This window comes from Felis catus, chromosome B3 (genome assembly GCF_018350175.1).
Source record: "Felis catus isolate Fca126 chromosome B3, F.catus_Fca126_mat1.0, whole genome shotgun sequence".
NCBI lineage: Eukaryota > Metazoa > Chordata > Mammalia > Carnivora > Felidae > Felis > Felis catus.
In genome coordinates, this window is record NC_058373.1 from 121,286,708 (window position 1) to 121,309,478 (window position 22,771).

Consider the following 22,771-nt stretch of genomic DNA (forward strand, 5'->3'; position numbering starts at 1 on the left):
ACTCACGCTGTCTCTCTCTCTCTCTCTCTCTCTCTCTCTCAAAAATAAACATTTAATTTGTTTTAATGAAAACAGAAAGAATCCTAACACATGGAGGGAGTGGGGGGCTCCTGTCTTTCCCCGGTGCCCTAGGGTTTCCCTGAGCTGACCCGGGAAGACTGCCTCCTTGAAGAGACCTGGCCACACTCCAGCCCAATGAGTCCATCGAAGGTCCTGTTTGCAGAGAGAGAGAAAGAGAGAGGGAGAGAGGACAAGGCCTCACCATCCCTCCCAGCTCCTAGCATTCCTGCCTCTGCTCTGGCTGTGTGCCAGCCAGGGTCCTCCTCCCCTGGGGGTGGATGGTACAGCTCTAGACAGTTGACAGGCGGCATGGCCCTGAGCTCACTGAAGGTCCTTGGTGTCCCTCTGATCCCCTTCCCAGGTCAGGGCCACAGGGGCGACACCTCCCAGGTACCTGCAGGTGCCCGATGGTCCTGGCTTCTCTAATCGGGGTCTCTGGCTGTCGAGTCTGTTGCTAACACGGTGCCTCTAACTGCCGTGTACTACAAATTAATTCATTCCTTTAGGCCTTGCTGTTCGGTAACTGGCTGTCACAGCGATCGCCCCAGGAGCTAATTGAGAGTTGCGATCCGTGGCAGTATTTCCATTAGCAGCATAATGACAGCAGCCACCGCGCACACGCAAATACACATGGAAGCAAAAACACATAGGTACATGTATACACACACACACACACACACACACACACGCTAAACATATACACACACACAGGTGCCAGGCACACCAACACATATTCATCTGATTAGCCCCAGTGTGTTAGCACAGAAACAACTAGAAGGTCATGCTGCCAGGGCTGCCCGTAGTTTGGGAGCCCCTGTAAGAGGATGTGGACATGACACCCTGGGGGTGGGCCTGCGGGCCACTGCCAAGAGCGCAGGAGCTCACACTGCTGAGCCTGCTGCCCAGGTGCTGGGGACCTGGCTTCCTCAGTTGACCTCCTTTGATCAGGGGGAGGAACCGGGTGGTGACCATGCAGAGACCCCGAGTGTATGTGCACAGGCACAGAGGCTGGGACGGATAAGGAACAGGATCAACGGTTCTCATTCCAACCAAAGTTCACTGGGCCGTCTCCTCGTGCTGCAGATGCAGGAGTTGGTGACCCTCAAAAGCCATTTGGCTCTAGGTCAGGCACCGTTATGGGCACCCAGCTGCCCTAGGCTGGATCCCCCCCAGGGAGAGGCAGAGATGGGACGAGAGTGTGCTGGTTGGCTGGGATATGACCAGCAGCCCCAGGACAGGAGAGGGCTATTGGAAGTGGGGAGGGAGGTGAGGCAATGCGTGTGTGTGTGTGTGTGTGTGTGTACATGTACCTATGGGGGAGTGTGTGAGCCAGTCTCCCCTTCTGGAGGCAGAACAGGTGGGGTATTTGCCCTCCATTCCCAGCGGTTATTAAGGAGGGTCAAGGGTTGCTCCCAGGGGAGTCAGCTCCCTGGTGCTTCCAGCCTAATGCTGTATAGACCTAAACATGCTTCCTCAGCCAACAGGTACTCAGCGAGTACCTGCAGGGTGAGTGCACAGAGGGTGCGGAGAGGAGGGGTGAGCGCACAGAGGGTAGGCCACACCAGCAGCCTTTTCCTCAGTGGCGCACAAGACAGACCCAGTCTCTTTCTCTAAGAAGCTTATTTCAGATGAACCAGACCAGGGCATCAAGTTCAGGAGTCAAGTTCAGGAGTCAGGACAGCAGTGGTTCAGAGACAAGCCCTGGCATCCAGTGAAGCAGGGTAGAGGATGGCTTTGGCCATGAACCCCTCCGCCTACTGGTGCTCCACCAGGCCCCGACCCAAGGCCTCCGTATCTCGTTCTATACCATCTTCAGCCACTCCCCTGCACCTCCAGCTTCAGCGGCATCTGTAGACAAGAGACCCGCACTCAGGTAACTCTAGTCCAGCCTCCCCTCCAAGCCCTAGTTTGTGTGTCCGACTCCCTATCTGACACCCCCACTTGGAAGTTGTGAAGGCATAAGACACTAACATGGTCAAAACCAAACTCACCGGTCCCCTCCTCCCCAGACACCTGGTCCTCTGTAATGTGTCCCATCTCAGGACGTGGCAGCCATTCCATTCTCAAGCTGGAAGCCTAGGACCCAGCCAGGACACCTCCTTTCCCATGTCACTGATGGCCCATCTCTACCAGGTTTTGTTGATTTTACCTCCCTCTTGTATCTCCACTGCCACCAGTCTAATCTAAGCCCCTTCCCAGGCAAATACAAGACAGGCACTCAAAAAATATCTGATGAGGCGCCTGGGTGGTTCAGTCAATTAAGCATCAGGCTCTTGATTTTGGCTCAGGTCATGATCTCACAGTTTGTGAGTTCAAGCCCCAAATAGGGCTCTGTGCTGAAGTGTGGAGCCTGCTTGGGATTCTCCTCTCTCTTTCTCTGCCCCTCCTCTCTCTCTCCAAATAAATAAATAAACTTAAAAAACATATATCTGATGAAGGCTCTACTCTACTCTACCAGGGGCCTGCAATGACACTCCACAGGGGCATGCCATCCACTTCTTAATCTGGGTTGTTCCATAGATAAACAAAAAGAAGCATTCCAACCAAACAAATTATAAAGCCCAGTCTGGTGGATCCATTCTAAGTGAATTATAATTAATAAACTTTCTGTACTAGTGATAGAAAATATGACTCAAACTCATGGCTCAAGCAAAGTAAGGAAGAGAGGTGGTGGTAATTTAATGACTCAGATAACTAAAAAGACCAATAGGAGAGCTTCAGGCAAGGCTTGATCTAGGGGCTACTGAGAACATCAAACCCCAATTTCTCTCTGTTGATCTTTTGATTCCACTTTTTCTGTGTGAGTTCCATTTTCTGGGAAGTTCTGACCTCACAATGGCAAAGTGGCTGCTAGAGGTCCAAACTGCAGGGTTGCAGGTTCAAAACTAGAAGAAAGAATTCTCCTTTTCTGTACAAGTTCAGGGAATCACTGTGATTGCATTAATTTGAAGCATGTGCCCATCCACCTTTGTGACCAGGGGGATTGAATATGTTTATTGACCAGGCTCAGAAACCTTGGATGGGGCCTTATATAGTCTAAGAGTAAGGAAGACAGGTCTCCAAACGGGGATCCAAGAGCTATGTACTCAAAGAAGGGAATTGGAAGCCCAGAGCAGAGACCACAGACAACAAATACTCACTATTAATACATACTGCAAACAAGAGGATGCTTTGCCCGGGAGCAGCAGGACCCTTGGATGGAAGGCCACGGGAGCTGGTTAGTGCAAGCCATTAACTGTGCAGCAGTCATCTGAAAAGAGCTCTGGGCATGAATCACCTGCTCCAAAGTCCACTACACAGGTGCAAGGCCACACCCCGCATGCATGTGATGCAAGGATGGGGGTGGGGGAAGGGCCTGGGGTCTTTCTGCTTCCCCCAGGATTCCACTTACGGATCACAGTGCCTCTCATTTCGTGAACTGGGCTGAACAGCGTGCCTCCCAAAAGTGCATGTCCGCCTGGAACCTCAGAAGATGAACTTATTTGGAAATCGGGTCTTTCCAGATGTAATTAGTCAAAATAAAGTCATACCGGATTGGGGGTACCCTAGATGCTATACAACTGATGTCCCTGTAAGAAGAGGAGAGGACCCACAGGGACACAGACACGCAGAGAAGAAAGCCATATGGCGACAGAAACAGATCAAAGTATCTTTCAGCCAAGGAGTGCCAAGGGTTGCCAGCAGCCGCCGGAAATGAAGAGCTGGGAGGGAAAGATTCTTCCCTAGAGCCTCCAGAAAGAGCATGGCTCTGCTGACACCTTGACTAGGGACCCCTGTCCTCCACAGCTGTGAGAGAATACATTTCTGTTGTTTAAGCCCCCTCATTTGTGGCAGCCTCAGGCATCGAACACACTCGGGCTGGCCTTGCTGTCCAGCTCCATTTCCTAAATAGCCACCCTCTCAACCACTGCGGACACAGGCAGTCATTTCGGTGCATAGCAAACATTTTTGGAAGTTTGGAGGAGTTTTATTTGGTCACATCAGCAACCCGATGTGACCCTCATGACACTCTGGTGCCCTTTTCTCCCATCTGCCTTTCCTCTCAAGTTCTCTCAGAAACTCAACTCCCTCAATTTATTGTGCAGGATGATCTAGGCCCCTGGTTGTCCTTGCTCTGGGCTCACCTGACCCTCTGAAGCCCTCTGCTGGGTTCTGCAAAGACCAGTTAGTTACTACAGGCCTCACTGCTCAGCCACAGAAAACACGGCAGGTGTTTGGACCTTTCTGTCTTTCTCCTCTTCCTCTCACAGGTCTTAGCTAGAGGAAGAAAGGAATAGAGAGCTTTATTTCCTTACTCATTTGAATGATTCTTTCCTCCCTAGAAAGCAGAAACAGTTATACTCTGTTTGGTTTTAGGTAGCTTTTTTTAAGAAAAAAACAAAAACAAAAAACCCCACCAAGCCTAGGAAGGCCATGTCTTCTGCCATGGGGTGCAGGGCCACGACTGATCTTTAATCACCTTTGGCGACCCTTTATCCACGTGGATCCACCTTGGCTCCAAATCGTGCCCCATTCCCAACTGCCACAGAGAGATAGGCCATCTTCCCAGCTCCTGCTGGAGGACCTCGCTCCCTGATCTGTGGCCGTTTTGATGGTCAGAGAAGACGGACATCTGCTCTGGGATCTCAGAGTCCATCGAGTGAGGAAACGGAGGCTCAAGAGGAGAGGGACTTGCCTGGGGCCGCCCAGCAGGTGGCGAGGCAGCTGAGACCAGAACAGGGTCTCTTGTCTCTTTCAGCCTAGTCTGCTGCAGACAACGTGCTGTCCAGTTTTTTTTTTTTTTTTAATTTTTTTTTCAGCGTTTTTATTTATTTTTGGGACAGAGAGAGACAGAGCATGAACGGGGAAGGGGCAGAGAGAGAGGGAGACACAGAATCAGAAACAGGCTCCAGGCTCCGAGCCATCAGCCCAGAGCCTGACGCGGGGCTCGAACTCACCGACCGTGAGATCATGACCTGGCTGAAGTCGGACGCTTAACCGACTGCGCCACCCAGGCGCCCTGTCCAGCTGTTTTAAAGCACTCTCCTTGCCTGTTTGCTAAGGTTTTCTCAAATTTCCCCATTTAAACTTGATCTCAGATTGCCTCCATAGGGCTTTGGTTAATGTGTTAAATTCTGGGACGCCTGGGTGGCTCAGTAGGTTAAGTGTCTGACTTCAGCCCAGGTCATGATCTTGCAGTTGGTGAGTTCGTGCCCCGCATTGGGCTCTGTGCTGACAGCTCAGAGCCTGGAGCCCGCTTTGGATTCTGTGTCTCCCACTCTCTCTGCCCCTTCCCCACTCAGGCCCCATTTTAAAAAAATGTTCACGCACTGCCTCAAAGGTAGCATATTGTCAGCATTTGGCACTATAGTAATAGTAATTCATTACAAGGATGATAGCTCACACATTTAGCCTTACAGAGTGCTTTTCCATATAACTCAACCAGCAACTATTTTGTCCCCCAGAGGATATCTGGCAATGCCTAAAACCAGTTTTGATTGTCACAACTGGGAGTTGCTACTGGCATCTAGTGGGTAGAAACCGGAGACACCGTGAAACATTCTACCAAGTACAGAACAATACCCACGACAAAGAGTTATCTAGCTTAAAACGTTAGTGGTGTGGTTGTTAAGAAACACTGCCATAGATCATGTCATTTAGTCCTCCTACAGCCTTCCAAAGTGGAACGTTCCAACCTGGGTGCCAGGGGCGCCAATGGGTTATATACACACAGTGAAACCTCCCCTTCACCCTTGAGGCAGACAGGTAGGGCCCAGGAGCACCCCAGGCCCACTTGCATCTGGCTATTTACAGACTCCTGCTCTTGCAAAAGTGGCCAGAGCTGAGGAGGAAAGTGCTTAGCAAGTGTTCTCCAGTCTCTCGCTTGGAGTGAAATCCCTATTCGAAAGGGAAGTCAACTGAGACCCAGGAGGCCTGCCAGTTACAAAGTCACACAATTAAGTGCTGGTTCCAGGATTAGGGAAAAGCCAAAGCAGAATTTTTTGATGCTCACCATGTAATATAAAGAATGAATGACAATTGCTATTTTGTGAATAAAGAAATTATTGCTGAGATTAATTTAACCAGGGTCATATAGGTCATAAGTAGAGAAAATGGATTCAAACTCAACACCTGTCCTATTCCAAAGCTTGTGCCTCTCTCCCAACATATAACAGGTGTTGGGTCTTACTCCTCTCCTGGCTGAGCTCAGCATAACACGTGGTACACGAAAGGCGCTCAATAAATACTTGTAAAGTGAACAGAGCCATCGCTCTTTCCATCCTTGGCTTAGGTATCCAGATTGAGGACTACTGGATACCTCTGAGTGAACTGGCATATCCCACAGCAACTCTTGCTAGAACTCTGTCTCCACCAACCTTGCCCCTCCTTTCCAAGGTAGTAGGTAGGATGGAAAGAAGATGAGGCTACATGCCAGGAGGCCTCATTGGATTTCTGTCTCTTTTTCTAGAATGTTAAGAAAGTTGAAAAGATCATAAGACCCCTTCTGAGGTTGGCCGAATAATCGTACCCAAAGACGTCCTGTTGTAATCTCCAAGGGATGACTAATTTCTCTAACGGCTACCTATTGGACACCTACCAAGGCTGGCACTGATATAGACACAAGAGGAGCAGTGGTGAGCAAAGTAAGATAAGCCCCTGCTCTCGGGGAGCTTGTCCCCCAGCGTGGAGGGGCCACTGGGGCTGCTGACAACAATCCAAATATGTGCACAAGGCTTTATGGTCTTTGGCATTCCTCAGTAGCCACATGTATGCTGAGGTCCAGGCAGGGAAGCCACCAATTCCCTCACTGGAACCTGTGAGTCAGGTCCCCCTCTGGAGAGACACATGCTCGATCCAATTGATAGAGGATTTCCACACATAAAATGTCACTAAAGATAAGCTCATAATCCAAAATTACAAAACTCACAAGGAAATAGTACACTATGAGAGAATGATGGCAGATATAAGAGATGATAAGTTCAGATCCCCAAGAAATTCAGGTAAAGAGACTATAGGCACAACCCTGTGAATATCCTAAAATCCACTCAATTGTACTCTTTAAGAAGGTGAATTTCATGGCATGTGAATTATATCTCAATAAAGCTGTTATTCAAGAAAAAGGCCACAGTGTGGAGACTATCATATACATAGGTTTAAAATGACTAAAATCACATTATCTTCCTGTGGGGATTATTTAAGAATTAGAGAAAATGTATAATTGGCACAAAATAAGCACCCAGTAAGTAGTATCAGTTATGATTATTCAGTGCTTATGAATTTATCCTCATTTCCACATTTCCTAAGCTCCTTATCATCTATCAAAATGTACCTGTGCAGTGTCCCCATTCTTTTAGAGCCTTAGCACCACATTCTCTCAATTCTAAGACACCAACAATTATAACACATGCCATCAATTCCATAAAAGTTTTCTTAACTAAAGCAATATATCAAATGTACTTATCTCTTCTAAGTTGCATTCTAATTCTGGAAATATTAAGATGAGAAAAACACATTTAAATTTATAGTACTTGATAAAGTTATTTGTGGTAATGTGATAATGGATGCCACTGAGCAGCTGACATAATGTTTTTTGGCTCTAAATCCTACATCATCGAAAGGCTGGCAGCCAGAGGCTGGCAATGTTAGAGGCTGGAGCATGACATGAGTGTCGCGGCCGTGATGTTTGTCCCCAAGGCAGTGGAGCCCACGGGCCTGAAGCAGAAAGGGAGACAACTCAACAAGGGAAATTGTTTTTGTAGCACATAGGCTGCATTGGCTCAGTCTCCATCTTCCTATTAAGGACGTGATACTTACTCAGTGTTTGGTGTCATCGCCTACATGGGGCCTCTCCTGCCTCCTGGGTCTCAGTTTCCCAAGCTATACGACTCTATTAAGGAACAGGACTCTATTTTCCAATGGACCACAACAAGTAGAGGCTTATTCGGCTCAAAGCTCAGCAGGATTGAGTTCTCTTTCTTCCTCGCCCCTCTTTGTTCTTCCCTGTGAGAGGGGATAAAGTCTTCAACAGAGAGTATTGTGGCCAAGGACAGTGCCCAATCTGAAGGTTTCAAGGATCCACTACTGGCCAGGACCACAAAGCTGGGACCTGTAAGGAGGGAAGAAGGGAAAAGAAGTAAAGGGGCAGGGAGACAAGGAAAGAAAGGATTTGTAGGTGCCCATACATGGCTGATTTTGACCACCCCGAAAGATCATATAATGGTGGTGATTTAACAATGGGATTTAATGATGCATAAAATGCTATCACAGAAGTAAATGTGAAATTCAACCTCCCTTCACCCACGATGATGGAGCAAGAAAGCTTGGGTCATCAAGACAAAGGGTCTCATATATATGCCAATGTCTCTTAAACTTTGGCATATATGTGAATCACCTGAGGAGCTTGTCAAAAGGCAGATTCCGATTGAGGAGGTCTGGGGTGGCACCTGAGATTCTGCATTCCTAACAAGTGCCCAGGTGATGCCAATGCTACTGGTCTCTGAACCATACTTTAGTTGGCCAATATTCTACCATATTGGACTGGACCAATATTCATTCATTCAGTCAGTTATTCAACAAATACTTGTTGAGCACCTACTACAGGCCACACAATGAATATTCCAAGTGCTGGAGATACCAAATAGGAAAGACCAAACAGAACATAGAGCTTACATTCTAAATGACAATATGGGATGAATTAATGATGGAAGCTTGTGTGTCGTGCAATGTAGAAATGAAGATGTAACAAAACCACATTTCTCATGTGACAATTTATCTTGCCAACCCAAACTCTAATCTTTGTTCATTGAAGGAGAGGGCAGGAAGCGGTGGGAGAAGAGAGGGGATCCTGGCCACTCAGGAGTGTTTCTTAAACTCTCTGGTCTTCAGGTTCTTTTAAAGAGGAGCTTACGCTAACTTTACACTATCATCGTGAGGCACTTGATATATGGCGACTGCTATCATTTTATTATTAGCGGCCAAAGTGTGAAAATGCAGCTGCTGGAGTCTGTGTCTCCCCGGCACCCCCACCTGGAGTTCTCCATCCTCCCCCACCACCCTTGCCTCCTGGAGCCACAAGGCTACCCTGATGAGCTGTGCAGCTTACTGTGAAATGCGTTGCATTTTCTCCCCAGCTGCCTCCTGATTGCAGTATTTACTTTTAATCTCCTGTGCCTCAATGCCCGATAAAAACTTTGTCACATTAGATGGTGACAGATGGGGGAAAGAAGGGGGGTAGCCCTGCGAGGGAGCATCGGGGGCTGCGCAACAATCCTTCACCACGCCAATTACGTCCTTCGGTGCTCCCCGGCATGGGCACCCATGTCAACGCAGAGGGAAATGGAAAAGCATAAATAAAGACAAAACCAGGCTCGGCGAGGCTTTAATCTGCAGAATAACATTTCTCATTTGTGTGAAATATCACTGGATCCTCTCCCTATGCTCCGGGAGGCACACATGATTGCACACGCACACACCCTGAGGGAGACAGGGGTTCCCAGCCCCCTGTGGGGAGTGTTAACTATGTGCCACAAGGCTTGGAGCTGGGTTAACCCATCCCATGTTCCCAACTGGGCTGTCAGGAATGCTTGCTCCTTCCAGTAGGCATTCGAGGGGAAGAAGGGAGACAGAAACTGGCAGAGAGGGGAATGTAAATGGTTAAGAAATTATCAGGCTGGTGATCAGAATCGGTTCTGCTTTCACAATAGTGGGATGATTCTTTCATAATAGTACCTGTGATGGTGCTTAACACTTTCCAAACCTCTTCTTTCACAGGTAAACTTCTTGATCTTCACCAATGCTGTGAAGCAATTAAAAACACACCCTCCTAAGTTTTCAAAACATGTCTGTTTTCTCTCTCTCTCTCTCTCTGTGTGGAGGTGTGGACTAACTTCCTGGTTGCCCTAGGGCTGGGGGAGAGAAACGGAGGGTTCCTCCTGGGCCCCTCTTTGTTCTCCATAACCTGGTGTGTGCGTGAGAAGGGAGAGACAGAGACAGAGACAGAGACAGAGACAGAGACGACAGCCCGGCTGACTATTTAGCTAGAAGACAAGACCTCAAGTAAATTGGGGTGACTCCATAATATTATTCTTAATGAACTACATATTTCTATGTTTAACAAAACTACCCACAGTTTCCTCTCATGTAGGCTCAAGTTTTCTCAGATAATCCTTTTCTTGCCTTCATAAGATCCTGAGCTCAAAGGCCCCTCCAGGATTGGGACTTGAGTCCACATGTATGGGGTCCACATGGAGATTCCAGATAAACAACACCCATGCGGTGTTTCTCAAAGTGTGACCGGGAGACGTGCAACACAAGAAGCTGGGGTACTTGCTCAAAATTCAGGTTCCTGCGGCTTCTGTGAGAAGCGTTCCTCTTCCTCAATGGTGGTCTTCCCACCAAAGTCCAAGAACTGGGTCTCACTGGTTCCAGTTTTTCTGGCTTGAGTCCTATGCTGCCCAGAACCAGCCGTATGGCCGGAGGTGGGGGCAGGGCTGGAACCCCTTGTCAGGCGAGACAACTGGACAAGGGTGTTTTCCAAGAGAAACTGACAGCCATGAGAGACAGATTTTGAGTCCACAAAGGAAGCTTTTTCCACAACGACAGCTGACCAGTATCTGATAAGCTCTGTGCTAAGGAGTGAGCTCCTGGTTCCTGGAAGTCCTCGAGCAGACACCGGCTGACCAGGAATCAGGTTTGCTGCAGGGAGCTAAGGAGCTGGAATAAATGAGGGCCCTGCACTAGTCCTGTATGGCTGCTGTAACCAGTGACCACAAGCTTTGTGGCGTCAAACAACACAGACATATTATTTTACAGTTCCGTGGGTTAGCGATCTAACGTGAGATGCACTAGCCTAAAATCCAGGTGTCAGCAGACTGTGGTCCTTTCTGGAGGCTCCGGGGAGGATCTGCTGCCTCGCTTTCCCCCTTATTGAGGCCACTTGCATCCCTTGACCTGTGGTCCCCTCCCTCCATCTTCAAAGACGGCATGGCCAGCTGAGTCCATTCCCCGTCACCTCTCTCTGACCTTCTCTTCTGCCTCCGGCTTCCACGTGGAAGGTTCCTTGTGATCATATTGGGCCATTCTGGATAATCCAGGACAATCTTCCTATTTTAAGGTCAGCGACCTTCATTTCATCTACAGCTTTAGTTCCGTTTTGCAACGTACTGCAACAGAGTCCCAGGTTCAGGGGATGAGGATGGGGACATCTTTGAGGGGCGTTATTGTGCTTACCCTCGGATCTCCACTCTCTTCCTGGCCAGGGATTCAGTGGTCCTATAACTGATTGGATCACTGGGTCTTTTCGAGCAGGGCAGAGCCTGCGACCCAACCGGGTACAACAGTAACACCCTTCAGATGTGCCCCCGGCCCCCCAGAGCACAGCACATGTGATTGTTTGCTTTGAAACCAGAAGGCAGGTTATACAGTAATTACCTCTTTGTCTATTAGCAGCAATTACACTCAAGTCAGTAGGAGGCCCAGAATGACTGTGGACGTGAGCTCTTTCTCAGGAAATGCTATCAAGTGTAACTAAAAAGTTGTTATACAGCACTTGAAATTATAGTGTCACCTGCCTTAAAAGATCCCTGCCATCTCCCAGAGAGGGGAGAGAGAGTGAGGCAGCAGGTGGGTCGTGGGGAAGAGCCTTCTCCCCCTGAATCCTCATGATCCCTTGAAAGTTGGAACGATCTGGGCCTTGGTAGTGCCCAAAGGTAGCGATCTGTAAGAATAGCTATTCGTTGCTCCTTCCTGGGTGACAGGCATAGAGCTGGGGCTTTATGCACCCCAGAGCCAAGTTCCTGAGTGACGCTCACTCCTCAGGGCCTTCCAAGGCTGAGAGGAACACCGAATCCGTGTTTCAAGGATGGAGGTGCTGAGGCCTCCAGGGATGGGGCTAAGCGGTCCAAGTGGGAGTTGGGAAAGGTGTTCTGGCCTCAGCCTGCCAGAGCCATCCCAAGCCAGCCTCATGTCCTTGGCAAATGCACGGAGTAAGAAACAGCACTGAGCAGGGGAACTGCCAGAGAGAAGCTTGTTTCTAAAGCATGCAGTTTGGAGAAGAGGGAGGCTGGCTGGTGGCCGCAGCCAGGGTGTGGAGGGGCTTCACCTCTTATGTTTAAGAGTTTACTCTGTCGTCATCAGGAACCAGTGAAGGGATGGGTAGGGACATGGTTTTACTCTTTAGACAGATCTTTCTGTTGGCTGTATAGATAAGGGGCCAGCAAACTTTTCTGGGAAAGGACTAGATAGTGAATATTTTAGGCTTTGCCGGCCATCTGCTCTCTATCACAATCACGGAACTCTACTGTTGTGTAAAAACAGCCAAGACCCGATGTAACTGAAGGAGCATGGCTCTGTTCTGATAAAACTTTATTTACAAAAGCAGGCTGTGGGCCGGATTTTCCCCACAGGCCATGGTTTGTCAACCCCTGGTCTAGATGATGGATTTGAAGAGCATGTGTATTCTATGTTCCTGTAACTCATGTGGATTCCCATCCGTTGCTCTTTTATTCATTGGCGTATTTAAATGGATCATTGGACTGGTGCAAATGACAATTAACAGTGATAGCAATTTATCATATTAATATAAGTTTTATAGTTTGCAGAGTTCTTTCATACAAGCTATTTCACATGATCTGTCCATAATGTGGGCACATAAAGACTCAGAGATGTTAAGTGACTTGCTCAGCGTTGCACAGCTCATAAGCAGTTTGTTTCTGTTTAAGAGCAGTTTTGCCAAGGGTAGCATATCCCAGCTCCATGTTTTCCTTTCATTAGTAAGAAAATGTGACACTTGATTGAGCAGTTCATTCTTTGGAGATGTCGTAGGATGGCAGGAAGTCCTACCCAGTTTCTAAATTCCAGAAAGCAGACTAGAGAGCAAGGGTGGGTCTCAGGCATGGGGCTGGGCTACACAGTGGGGAAGGTCTTCGGGATTGTGGCTAGGCCTCCTCTCTCTCTCTCTCTCTCTGCACCAAGCCAAGAGGATGATTGCTCTCAGGAGGATGACAGCTGTATCCAGAAATTCAGCTCCTGGAACGTGGCTTCAGAAAGACGATGTTGATTGACATGGGCCAGGCTAAAGGAATATGGAGTCGAATAAACATACAGAGGAGGGGGTTGCAAACCATTTCCTAGAGTGGCAGAAAGCCTGGTATTTCAGGCCCAAATTCAAGACAATTAATATTAAATGAATCCCCTTTCTCCTGCCCCTCTGCATGTTAGGAACCCAGTTCATGATAATGGCTCTTTGTGTATGAGGGGTAAGTGTTGGTTATTCCAGTGACCAGGTTTCCACATTGGCATTTCGTGGGTGTGTCCAGGGAGACTGGCGTCCAAAAACACACAGGGTAACCCTGCACAACAAAGACTGTCTCCTGTCCCATGTGAATTTTGGACATTCCACTGGATATCCATGTACGTGAAAAACCTGATTTGAGTGATCTGAGTCTGGACCTAACGGTGTCTTACATGTAACACATAAAGCAGTTTTTTGCAAAGTTTTTAATATCACCGAATTTTCCAGCAATTCATTTCTTGTGTATCAAGGTGAAACTAGACTTTGTTTTGTTCAGGACCTTGCCAAGAATTGCTCACCGTTTCAGAAAATGAAATCACAAAATGGGGACACCACTCATAGCATTTTGCTTGTCTGGAAGGATGTATCTGTCTGTATTTGAAGCTGTCAAATTCACAGTGAATCTACAAATAGGTGCAAGCATCCAACTTCTTTTTAAAACTTTTAGCTCATATTTTGAAATACGTATGGACTCAAAATAAGCTGCAAAAATAGTACAGAGAAGTGTCATATACCCATCACCCAGCATCCCCCAATGGAAACATCTTACCTAACTATATAGTTCATTATCAAAATCAGAAAACTGATTGGCACGATATGATTAGACTATAGACCTGACTCAGATATCTCCAACTGACTCTTCCTTTATGTTGGCTTATGCCACTGATTAGGTTAAAATATAAATGGTTTTGTTATAAATTATTTGGATTTTATTTTTTCTTTATATTACACCTAAAGTCACTTTATTTTTTACATAAGTCACATTTTTTTTTTACATAAATGACTTTTATTTCTTCCTTACATTACACTTGGACTCATGATGTTACAGTTTAATTATGCATTTAAGTAGGTTATATTATTTATGGATTTCCTGTTACAGTGGTAAAGGAAGCAGTAAAATATTTGGTAGAAGACAGGGGTAGGGGGTAAAGAACTGATTGGGTCAATGGCAAAACTGGCACCCTAACCATCCCCGTGCTCTTGCCTTACGATGCTGGGTCCCTGCTTGGGTGGTAGGCATCTTTGTCCAAAAGTATTTTAAGACCTTTGCTTCTACCTTTCTTTTTTTTTTTTTTTAACGTGTATTTATTTTTGAGATAGAGAGACAGACAGCGAGCAGGGGAGGGACAGAGAGAGAGGGGGACACAGAACCTGAAGCAGGCTCCAGGCTCTGAGCTGTCAGCACAGAGCCCAATGTGGGGCTTGAACTCATGAACCGTGAGATCATGATTTGAGCCAAAGTCAGCCGCTTAGCTGACTGAGCCACCCACGTGCCCCTGCCACTCCCTTTCTGCCTAAGTCAGCTCAGGCTGCTGGAACAAATACCATAGGTTGGGTGGCTTAAATGACAGATACTTATTTCTCACAGTTCTGGAAGCTGGAAGTCCAAATTCCAGGTGCTGGTTCAGGTTCCGATGAGGGCCCTCTTCCTGGCCTCCTCACTGTGTCTTCACGTGGAGACAAGCAAGAGCTCCGGTCTCTTCCTTTTCTTATAAGGACACTAATCCCATTATGGGGCCTCACTCTCATGATCTCATCTCAACCTAATTAATTACCCCTAGAGGCCCCGCCTCCAAATACCATCATACTGGGGATTAGGGCTTCAACATATGAGTTTGGGGAGGGACAAAAACATTCAGTCCATAGCACATTCATACCTTGGTTTAACCTGTTCAGGAAGCAGAAGAGCCACATTAATTGTAAGACAAAGTGGCAGGTCTTGTGGAGAACACAGAAACGGATGAAGTATGGCTCCTGTCCTCCAGGAATTCACATCCTTGCTGGCATGTGCAAAGACCTGCTCCCTCCCATCCTCAGAATCCCGAGATCAAAATGCAGTAGCATTACCAGCAACGGGTAGCACTTCTCTGCCTCTCCTCTCCACTCATTGTTGGCCAAAGTCCATTCTGGAGGTTTCTGGGAGTTCCTAGTAGGTATGTCTTATGGTCTCATCAACAAGCCCTCTAGCCAGCAGGGAACGCCTTTCCGCTCCCCCCCCCTCCCCCCGGGCCTGATACATCCCGGGTACTGTGGAAACACTCACGCTCACATCACTGCCCCTGTGGCTGCTAGGAGGGCGCCACATGGGCATAGAACCCACCTTTACAGAGCTGGTGTTGGTTGCAGGCAACACCCAGGCCTCTCCAAAGCACCCTTCCTGCACCAGGAGCTCCCACAACTGCTATTGCCGACACATCCTGCACCAGAGGTCCCTTCCTGCTGTGGGCGCTGCTGACACACTGCCCTGGGGACTCCCACGTGCTGGAGCCCCCCCACCCCCCACCCTGCTGCACAGAGGAGGAGGAAGAATTCCCTTCTTAGCTTCCACCCAGCCCACCCGACCCCCAACAGTGCTGGCCCGAGCTCCCAGCACTCAGAACTTAAGTTCTGAGCCTTAGTTTACATGTGAGCAACACAAAGTAAGACAATAATAACTATCTCATAGGTTTCTTAAAAAGACGAATACCAGTCAGACTTCAACAAGCACTATTCTAAGAGATTTCATCCTCACAACCGCTATCATCATCCCCTTTTCACAGATGGGGAAACTAAGGCACCCAGTAACTAACTTCAACTGCCAGAGGCCACATAGCTAATAAATGGCACAGCCAGGCCTCCTAGCTCCAGAGGACACGTGCTTAACCTCTGTGCCACATCGGCCCTCACAGGGAGCCCTGTTCTAAGTGCCTTGCTTGAAAGAACTCACTTCATCCTCACATAATCCTAGGACCTAAGAACTCTTAGTATACCCATTTTACAGAGGCAGCAAATGAGGCAAAGAGAGAGTAAGCAAGGAGGACGTGTGAGACAGTGCACTTCAAGTGTGTGGCACTAATCACGTTAGCTTACTCTTCACAGAATTGGAATATGCGAGTGTGGTTAGTACGTCAGGAGTGACTTGGAACACCATCAAGTTTTTATTCATTGACATTTTTCAGGGTCCCATGGAGTCAAAATGCCTTTGTGTGAAGCCCAGTCTTCACCAAGTGCTGCCAGGAGCATCACCTTTTTGAAATTCCATTTCCACGCCAATTATGTAGGTAAAGCAATGCCTTGCTGCTCAAAGTGTGGTCTGTGGACCAGCGATGGCATCGTCTGAAAGCTGGAGGGAGATGAAGAATCTCACTCCTCAGAACTGCTGAGTGGGTTGCCTTTTAGTTTTCTCTTTGCTGTGCAGAAGCTTTTTATCTTGATGAGGTCCCGTAGTTCAGTTTGCTTTTATTTCCCTTGCCTTCGGAGACGTGTCAGGTAAGAAGAACGACCCAGCAATAGCACTACTAGGAATTTATCCAAAGGACACAGGAGTGCTGATTCATGGGGGCACCTGCACCCCAATGTTTATGGCAGTGCTTTCAACAACAGCCAAAGTATGGAAAGAGTCCAAATGTCCATCAAGTGATGAATGGATGAAGAAGATGTGGTTTATGTGCACAATGGAATACTACTTGGCAACGAGAAAGAATGAAATCCTGCCATTTGCAACGACATGGATGGAACTGGAGGGTATTATGCTAAGTGAAGTAAGTCAGTCAGAGAAAGACAGATATCATATGTTTTCACTCATATGTGGAAGTTGAGAAACTTAACAGAATACCATGGGGGAAGGGAAGGAAAATAAAATAATTACAAACAGAGAGGGGGGCAAACCATAAGAGCCTCTTAAATACAGCGAACAAACTAAGGGTTGATGAGGGGGTGGGGGAGAGGGGAAAATGGGTGATGGGCATGGAGGAGGGCACTTGTTGGGATGAGCACCGGGTGTTGTATGTAAGTGATGAATCACAGGAATCTACTCCCGAAGTCAAGAGCACACTGTATACATATAAAAGAACCGCTAATTGGGCAACTTATTTTACTAAGAGTCCCAGGGATTCGTGTGCATTTACCTAGAGTCCCATTGCGCTTAGGAGGGTGGTGATAATGATGAATCTCAAATATTTAGATGGGGTACCAGATGCTTAACAGAAAATAATAACTGACTTTGTCTATGCACTCACCATGTGCTAAACCCTTAACGTGTTATCCCATATAATTTGTATAGTGTCTTATGAGATGGTTTTTATGATCTCTTTTTTTTGCAAATTAGGAAACCAAGGCACAGGAAGGTTATGTGGTTGGAACAAAGTGATAGGTAGAAACGGGTGCCTCCTGAGTCTGCAATATCAACCACAAGTCTGGATGTTTCCAAAGCATTGTCATTAGGTCTCCTAATAATGCTGCCATGAATGTAATAATAATCCCTTCTACTAACTGAATCCCTTCTAGGTGTCAGAGTGGGCTCTGTGCATTACACATGTTATCTATGTCTCAACAGTCCTAAGAAGAAACAATTTCTATCCCTACCATAAAACCAAACCACGGAGACCCGAGAGGTTAAGTAACTTGCCCACAGTTGCACAGCCAGAAAGTGGTTGAGTCAGGTTTCCAACCAAGCAGTCCCACTTCAAAGCCCAGGGATCCACCCACACATCACGCTGTCTCAACTGCCCTTCCCATTTCAGATTGTGTTTTCATCATAATCTCCTAAGATCTGCCCCCACACCCAGGCAACAGGGTCCCTTATCCCTCACGCTGTGACTCTTCTCTAGCCGTGCTCCTCCCTATGGGACAAGGAGTCCTGGAGCCAAGCCCGTGCCCTTCAGTAGACCATATTCTGCATCCTCCCAATTCCTGGTCACTTGGAATTCTGCCTAAGTGGCTTCCTGTGTCTATATGGGGCCCCTTCGTGGGTCCACGCCCGGGGCGGGGGGTCGAGCTACCACCGTGCTCACGCTGGCCTGCTGCAAGGTCAAGTGGCACAGAGGGTCACAGCGCCGGGCGGAGGCTGGGATGTCCTGTGGGAAAAGGAGTGGGAGAGCCACAGGTTGGGGACCGCCCACCGTCCACTCTTGTTCCAGCCCACACAGGTGAGGGGTGGGCCTCGTCTTAGCTTGGCCTCCAGGTGTGCCTGCTTCTAGCTCTATCTACACTTTGGTCTGAAGTTCCTGGTTTAGGAGCACTTGGACTTAAACTCCTCTTGGCCGCCACCCCCAGGGCCCACACCAGGTGCTCTGCCCTCTGTAAGCACGTCGAGCCAACAAGGAGCCAGCCGAGGGGTCTTGTTGATTTAGCTCCGGCTTCAATCCCAGCGGATGGGCCAATGGGCAGAGACCCACTGAGGCCTGTTGTCAGCCCTCCGGGGGGCCCTGCCTAGGCGGGAGTGGGGTGGGGGGGACAGCTTGTCAGGACGCATGAACAATGCGGGGGGGGCGGGCATCGGGTGGGGGGGGGCGCTCAGAAAGATTATCTCACAGTTCAAACTCGTTAATGAAAGAAATAAATTAACCAAGCTCATTTTTCAGGGAATTCTTGTGTAAACTGGAAATTTTCCAGTCTGTGAGCCCTGTGCCAGGGCCTCCCATAAATCAGAGCAAGCAGGCTGTCTGCGTGGCAGACGGGGAACGGGCCGAGGGGGAGAGCAGCCAAACGGAGGGGAAGCAAGCCGCTGGCCGGGCAGCTGGGCCGGGAGGACCATGCTCTCGGGGCGCCTTCTCCCTCCACAAAGCACCAGGAAAGGAAAAAGGGCAAGAAAGATCAGCATGCCCCCAACCTGGGAGAGGCCCCCGAAACAGGTCATTTTTTAATTGAATACGATATTAATTACCGCGTGCACCATTAACGGTTTGTGGGATTTGACTAATTAATGTAATAGTTTTTGAGTCACGCTCATTAAATATGAAAATTACGCTGGTGAAAGGTATTGGTTTCATTATTAATCTTGTATGGACAGGATGGGGGCAGGGGCCGGCAGAAGGGACGGACCCCTGCCTGGCTCTTCTGGCCGGGAAGAGCTGTATCGGGGTTCGGCAGTTGAGGGGAGCGTGCGAGGGGGCGGGGTGAGAGGAGGAAGGGAAGAGGGGTCTGAGGGAACGTGGCAAGTAAACTCATCGGGCATAAGCCAGTGCGACCACCAGGACTCTGGACACCAGATCTCCAATTTCCTTTCTATCCTGGACCTGTCCCGGTGGGAACTCTCTTAGATTCATCATTCATTCATTCATTCATTCATTCATTCATTCATTCATGTACACTGCAGCAGGCACTCGTGACTGGCTATCTGATACAACGCCTATCTGTAGCCCCTCATTCCTAGCCTGATGCCACCTCTGAGGCTGACAAAAAGGGAAACACGTAGATTCCCAACCTCCTTTGCAGCTAAGAATGGTCATGTGACACCGTTGTGCCAATAAGATTTAGGGGGCAAGACTGAGAAGACAGTTACTGCTAATGGCACTGTGGCAGCTGTTTGTAGAACATGAGGGGAAAGCCAGGGGTTGTGCAAAATGCTGATGCTGTGGAGACACTGAAACTCCCTCCTTCCCATCATCTCCCAGACTCCTTGATTTGGGGGGATGGGGATAACCCTTTATGTCTCTAAAGCACGGAAAGTTGTTTCTTCTTTTATTTGCATCTAAAAGCATCCCCCCCCCCCCCCCGGGCACCTGAGTGGCTCAGTTGATCATCCCAACTCTTGCTCAGGTCCTGATCTCACAGGTTTGTGAGTTCAGGCCCTGCCTCGGGCTCTGTGCTGACAGCTCAGAGCCTGGAGCCTGCTTCAGATTCTGTGTCTCTCTCTCTCTCTCTGCCCCTCCCTCCTCCACTCATGTTCTGTCTGTCTCTCTCTCAAAAATAAAACATTTCAAAAAATTAAAAAATAAAAGGGTCCCTAATAAACACACACGATAAAGGCATTAAGCCAGGTGCTGTGAGAAATTCACACAAGCTTACAATTTAGTCACAGGGAAAAAGCAAAAGGCTGGAAAATTTTAAAACACCTACCATCTAAGGCAGCCAATGCTAAGTACCAGCCGGGTGGCTTCCAAGGGTTGCTCTTCAGCTGGGGGAGTCCCATAGAGGCTTATGGTTACAGCTGGGGAGCATCCTGACCCACCGGTGCCCGTGACATGCTGTTCTCAAATATTTCGATCATCACCCATGGATACAGCAGCCTGAGGTGTTCAAAGAAAGATCCACGGGGTTGTCCAGGAAGGCTTTGTGGTCACAGGGGTGGGGAGTAGCTGACTTGAGATTAATAGGATGGACGGGATTTCCAAAGGCAGAAATGGGAGAGGGGAGGAGAGGAAGTATCTCCGTGGGTAGGTAAGGAAGTGGCAGCAAGCCAGGCCCAGGGGTGAGAACGGGAAGGTCTGTTTCCAGAGATTAAAAGTAGCCCCAGTAGGTTACAGCGGAGGGAAGAGAGTGGGGTCCCTCCTGTTTTCCCTGCTGCGCCCCCTCCCTACCCGTGTGGGTAGGCTGCATTATTGTGATTAAGTTACAGAAACGCCAGTGGTTAAAGACAACCTTGGGCACAGGGTGACTGATAAACTGTGTTCTTCCTGCTTAGCACAGGATTTAACACAAAAATAACCGGCACTCAATAAATATTAATGGGATAATCAGGCAGAAATCAGGGTAGTAGAAATAAAAACAATTACCATTTAATGAGAACCTGCTATGTGCCAAGCCACTGTCTTAGCTACTTTATGTGTGTTGTTTCCTTTGATTTAACCAGAGATTTGAGTTCCAAATTTAACTGTGTCCTCCCTAACTCTGTAGTCTCAAGCAAGTTTGCTGACCCCTTCGAACATCAGTTCCCTCAATAGCAAAATGGTGAGAATAACACCCAATCAATATATTTACTGTGGTGAGTAATAATACTACCACCGAGAATAGTGATATTCATTGAACATGTGCTGTATGTCTGATACTGTGCTCAGCATTTATTGCCCACTATCTCATTTATTCCTTATGATAGGCCTATGAGGTAGGCCTCATCTGCCTATTATAGACAAATAACATCAGGCTCAGAGAGGTTAAGTAACTTGTCCAAGGCCACACAGCTGGTCACAGGAGAGTGCCAGAAAAGCTGATTCATGCAGTGGGTGCTGTGGGGAGATACAAGGAAAGAGAAGACGTGGTTCCTTTCCCTGAAATGCTTAGCAGGTGGCCAGCGAACCTCAAAGGTAGCAGCAGCCAACACACAGGGTCAACAACCTGGAGGGCCAGCTGTACGGTGCCTCAGAGGACATGGCCAGGGAATGATGGGCCACCCCTGGGTGGGGCAGGCGCAGAACTCAAGCCAGGCAGGACCGGAACAGGCCTAGAGCAGTGCCGTCTGCAACACCTGCTCCACTCCCTCTTTCCCACAGCCGCACTGAACTGCCAGGGCATCAACTCCTTCCCCAGCGAGTGTTAGTTGTGCTTTGGGCTGCGGGTGCCTGAAAAAAACCCTGAACTTACAGTGGCTGTGTTCATTTCCTGTGACTGCGGTCACAAACTACCACAAGCTTAGTGGCTTACAGTAGCAGTCCCAAATGGGTCTTATCACACTAGACTCAAGGTGTCACAAGGCCATGTTGCCGTCTGAAGGTTCTAGAAGAGAGCCCATTTCTTGCCTTTTTCAGCTGCTAGAGGCTGCCTGCATTCCCCGAGCACATTCCTTGGAAGGTCTCACGGCCCCTTTCTTTCCCTCTTTAAAGCCGGCAACGGCCAGTCACGTCTTTGTCACATAGAATCACTCTGACACTCACTCTTCTGCCTCTCTTCTACAGTTTAAGGAACCTGGTGATTACCGATGGCTAATTTTATGTGCCAGCTTGACCGGGCTATGATGCCCATTCTTTGGTCAAACACCAGTGTAGATGTTGCTGGGAAATACTTTTTAGATGTGATTAACATTTAGATCAATAGACTGAGTAAAGCAGATTACTCTCCATAATGTGGGTGGGCCTCATCCAATCAGTTGAAGGCATGAAGAGCAAAGACTGAGATTTCTCAAAGAAGCAGCAAATTCTGCCTCAAGATCACGACATGGAGCCCTGCCTGAGTTTATAGCCTGCAGATTCTGCATTCAAGACTGCAGTATCTACTTTTCCCAGAATTTCCAGCCAACTGGCCTACTCAATACATTTCAAACTTGTCAGCACCCACAGTCCCATGAGCCAGTTCCATATATATATATATATGTGTATATATATATATATATATATATATATATATATATGTGTATATATATATGTGTGTATATATATATATGTGTGTGTGTGTATATATATATATATATATATGTGTGTGTGTGTATATATATCTATATATAGATATATATAGATATATAGATATATAGATATCTCCTATATGGTTGTGTTTCTCTGAAGAATACTGACTGACACAATTACATTGGGTCCACCCAGATAATCCACAATAATCTCCCCATTTTAAAGTCAGCGATTAGCAGCCTTAATTCCACCTGCTACCTTTAGTCCCTATTGTTATGTGATTTAGCACATTCACAGGTTCTGGGATTAAGACACAAACCTATTTGGGGTGGGGGGTATTATTCTGCCTATGGTAACAACATAAAGAAATAGAGGCTTATTCTCCTACCATAATAAGGAGCCTGGA

General features: G+C 47.8%; 1 long non-coding RNA gene across 3 annotated transcripts in view; it reads right to left on the reverse strand.

The window, feature by feature from the left end:
* The window catches only part of LOC111560903, a 156,855-nt gene that overhangs the window by 11,011 nt on the left and 123,073 nt on the right, over positions 1-22,771 (reverse strand). The window contains exons 5-6 of one of the 3 annotated variants that reach the window (XR_006599825.1): positions 7,855-8,146; positions 7,169-7,752 (exon numbers count right to left, since the gene is read on the reverse strand). This is a non-coding gene — a long non-coding RNA (uncharacterized LOC111560903). Of the gene's footprint in view, positions 1-7,168; positions 8,147-22,771 lie in introns of those variants that run through there. The other 2 variants (XR_006599824.1, XR_002743198.2) reach the window with 2 other exon arrangements.